The 4,476-nt window shown below is 31.0% G+C and overlaps 1 long non-coding RNA gene across 1 annotated transcript; it reads right to left on the bottom strand.

Moving 5' to 3' along the window:
* Positions 1-479: 479 nt before the first annotated feature.
* Positions 480-3,277, bottom strand: LOC104647007 (uncharacterized). The gene is made up of 2 exons (XR_741207.3): positions 3,003-3,277; positions 480-793 (listed from the first exon to the last, which is right to left on the bottom strand). It is a non-coding gene; the product is annotated as an uncharacterized lncRNA (long non-coding RNA).
* Between the last annotated feature and the right edge of the window lie 1,199 nt (positions 3,278-4,476).

The raw sequence follows: 4,476 nt of genomic DNA, 5'->3' as shown, positions 1-4,476 counted from the left end.
TAAAGGTAATCACAAATTAAGATTTTGAATACCATCAATAGTCACAAATAATAGGTTAAAAAATTTTGTTTTGAACATAACATGAGGTAATATGAACAATCTTGAAATTGGAAAATCCACGAAAGCAATTTCTTATTTTTTACTCAGAGATAAAACATCGTGTTTCTCTAAAATCTTGTCCAAACAAACCCCTTTTGTTGATAGCCATGTTAAAGACTCCATAACTAATGTTTAAAGTTTTTTTCTCAATTGGTGTTTATAAAAAAAGAAAATAAGAATTATGATTATGTTTTTGTTAGTGTATGTTATGTTTATCTGTGGGAAGAGAGTGCTATTAGGGAGTGGACGCTGGGTAAATTTAAAAACATTATACTTTCTTTTTCTCTTTATATCATTTATAAAAAATTAAAAAAATGACCACAATTTTAGCAAGTATTCAAGATTGATAATAAGAAAAAGGAAAAGACAATCAAGCGTAGTACCTTCAATACGGAAACTGTTATAAATTCAATTGTTTCACGAGATCTAAATAAACCTACGACATACTTAGTGAAATCCCACAAGTAAAGTCCAAGTAGGGTAGAATTTATGCAAACCTTACCATGAAATCTAAATAATATATACACAATAGCTCTTTGCACATAAAAGATTAACTCCAATCTATTTCTTTTAAGAATTCGTCACTCCAGAGGTACTTTTGCTCCCAACAATAGTACGATGAACTTCTGAGCTACCATAATCAAGTGGAGGGTGTGATATCTTCAATCTTTCTTATTCGATGATAAATAGAAACCTGGAAATGAAATGGCCAACAAATGAGTTATTTCAAATACTAAATGAATAGAGTAATCTCTTATGAATTATCACTTACTACCCACTTTCTCTTGTTTATGAAAAAAAATAGGGAAAATTATATATAATAGCAAACTAATAATCTAAATTAAATGGAATATCTAGGGTTTAATTTAATAGTGCTCCATAGCAAACATTAGCTAAAATTTGCCAGCGTCTCTCTCCCAAAAATCTCGCTCGCCACTCTCCATTCTCGCTCGCCTCTCTCGCTTTATACACAGAAGTGTATAATTCTGTTTCTGTTTTGTATAAAGCGAGAGAAAATTGTATATGCACATGCAAAAATGTATATCTTCGTGTTATACACTTAATTATACAATTTACAAACATTTTACTTCAAATATTGCAGAGAAAAAGGCCAACGAATTATACAATTGCGAATTATACTATTGCAGTGAAATACAATTTTCTCTAGCTTTATACAACAGAAGTGTATATATATTGTGTTTCTGTTTTTGTATAAAGCGAGAAAAATGTATATCTTCTTGCAATACACTTATAATTATGCAATATACATACATTTTAATTTGATTCAACTGTATGCAAAACAAATCATACAATTGCAGCGAAATAGGCCAGCGAATTATACAATTTAGGTCAACGAATTATAGAATTTAGGCAAGCGAATTATACAATTGTATATGTATAGCAAATTATACCGTTTTATGTTTGCTATGGAGCGCAATTATGAAAAGTTTGCTATAGCATACAAATATGAATTTTTTGTTTGCTATATGTGAAAGTTGCCCAAAAAAATATTAGTAAATCCTAGCAAACATTAGGAAGTTATTTTGCTAAAGTACCCAACAACTTCTTTAATACAAATCCATATGTTCAAGCTTTGTATGCTTTAATGTTGCTAAAATTAATTTCATGACACACTAATAAGGATGGATCAAAACTTTCAACTCCAAGGTCATCATACCTCCAGAAAATGTAGTTCTATGCAGAAATTTTATGAGGGTGTAGAAACCTGTTTACAAACAATCTATATTCAGATAGTGAAATGTGTGAAATGTTGAATGAAGCAACAGTAACATTAGGAAGTTATAACGCATGATGTACAATTTTTTTTGACAACTAGGAGCACTGATGCAACAGTTCTTTTGCATGAAGAGCATTCCAAACAGGGAGGAGCTAGAATAGAAGTGCTGTATATATTTGTATATGCACAAGTTCTATCTTCTAATACATTAACATAGCATGTGTCGAAACAAACTTGGTCAAATGAATGCCTAGTTTACTTGTACTTACACTATTACTTTAACTTGTTTCTATAAAAAAAAAACTTAAAACTCTTGATTTATCTGGGCTTGTGTATGGTTAATCGTTAACCCTAAGTAAATATACAAATGTAACATGAGATTCTTTATAAACCAAAAGCTTGGCAAGGCAACAACCTGAAACATGAAACTCTAGATTCTCATCGAGGACGAGATTAAACTATAAATTTATATAAGTAATGCATCAGAAAGTGCAACTAATGAGGATTGAGGAGCAATAACAAATGTGTTGTCTGATTCACTTTACATAACATGAAATTTGTTAAAGCATCATCACTTTCCATGACCATTATTTATATTAAAACACATTCAGAAACAACCTTGTAAGAAGCAATAGTTCTTATTGCTAAAGCAACAACTTTATCAATTGAGTAATATGGTTACTGGTTAATGCTAAAGCAACAAACATAAGCTATAAATCTAATGAAAACAAATGAAGTCTAAAGAAGATGTTGAAACAAATTATCACCTAAACTACAGATTTGAACTAAATAAAATATCCAACTTTTTAAAAAACACATGAACTAATACCAAGAACTGAAATTAATGTAATTTTATTCAATCCAGTTATGGATTATTTAGATTTATGTCATAATTTTGACCCTAATTCCTACAAGCTTTCGCCACTGTCATATCTCAATTTTGTCGAAAGATTTCCACAAGCTCTCCATTAAAGCTTCAGCGCCCTAATACAAAAATTTGAAAGAAATTTAACTCGACATTCAAATTTTCTAAAAAAACTAGTTACATGAACAGTTACTCATTCTCTGTCTATCTTTCACACACACATATTGCGTCACATAGTTGTCAGAACGAGATGAAACATAAAACTATGTCAAGATTTGTGATAAGATGTCAAATCCATACCTGAAAAGTTGTTGGTGACGGAAAAGATTTTGGTTGAATTAAATTGAAGCAGAAACGTAACAGCTTCAAAACTCAACCTCCTCGTAGTGTTGACATAGAAAATGTCAAATTTTTCCTCGCTGAAGTACTGGAGAAAAATGTACAATCTTGTTTTTCCAACCTATTGCCAAAATTGATTTAGGTAAAATGTTAGGGATGAGGCATTTTCTTGAGACTTGGAGAGAAAAGGCCCGTTCTTCAGACTTAAAGAGAAAAGGCAAGACGTGATTTTTTTCTCATTTGGGGGAAACGGAAGTATTTATGTTTTATTAATTACTTTTTTGCCTAATAAAAATTGGAGGCATAGTTAAAATTTTTGGAGGGAATATAATATTTTGGTAAAAATTTAAAAATCATATTTGTGATTTGTGTTTCTACCATTAGGAAAATAGAACACTTAAAAAGTGTCGCCATATATATAAATAGTTATTGCCAATTATATCATACTTTAACAATGCTTATAAAATGAAACTTATACCATTAGGGAGTACACTTTAAAAGTGTTGTTAATATTATTGAAGCTAAAAGTAAAAAACTTAGGCTACACTTAAAAAGTGTCCCCAAAAATATTTTAGGCAACACTTTAAAAGTGTTGTTCAAATTTAGTATGGCTATAGGCCTAAAATTGTGTCGTAACCCTTTTTGAAAAATTGTACCAGTTATTGAATTTATTTGAATATAGTTGTTCTCTTTCATATTTGAGTATCGGTCTTGATCAATCAGATGACTTGTATAGTGCTCATAATCGAACAAAAAAAGTATGTTTGGATACAATGAGACCAAATTAAGTTTCATAGTAAATATGTGAACTTTTTGCATCTCCTTGTGACTACTCAATCATAAAACTGAGTCTATTCTTATAAACATTGCACACTAGCAAAAGTGTGGATTCTTGTTTGCCATTGGTGGTAATTTTTATATGATGAGCTTTCCATGAACTATGTGTGATGATACCTACAATTCACCCTGTTTGTCCAGTTGACTAAATGATGTAAGCTCTTAAAATGATCTTAGGCAACAATTTTAAAGAGTGCAACAATTTGACATTATACCTCTTTTGTGGCCTACCTTGTGAGTATGTGAGTTCTGCTGTGGCCTACCTTGTGAGTATGTGAGTTCTGCTGAAAACCTTTTGAGACTTAACATTTCCTTAGAAGAAACTTGATCAAATGGAAGCATTTTTTTTATCCCTTCACCCTCAACCCTCATGAGAAATGGTTTGTGTGAATAGAAAACTTAGTCCAAAAGCCTATGTTAGGGGTGTGGTGAAACGAGAAGTTTAATCAAAAAGTGCAAAGAAATCGCCTTTACCCATTGTTTTGAGAAAGACGGAACCCCTCCATAAACAAAAACGATAAAAAGGAAAGAAGAGTGATATTTTTTAAATGAAATTGTGATAGTGCAGAGAAAATGGGGCGTCTGGTATCCCTTGGAA

This window comes from Solanum lycopersicum, chromosome 4 (assembly GCF_036512215.1).
Source record: "Solanum lycopersicum chromosome 4, SLM_r2.1".
NCBI lineage: Eukaryota > Viridiplantae > Streptophyta > Magnoliopsida > Solanales > Solanaceae > Solanum > Solanum lycopersicum.
This window is presented reverse-complemented; position numbering and strand designations above follow the sequence as displayed.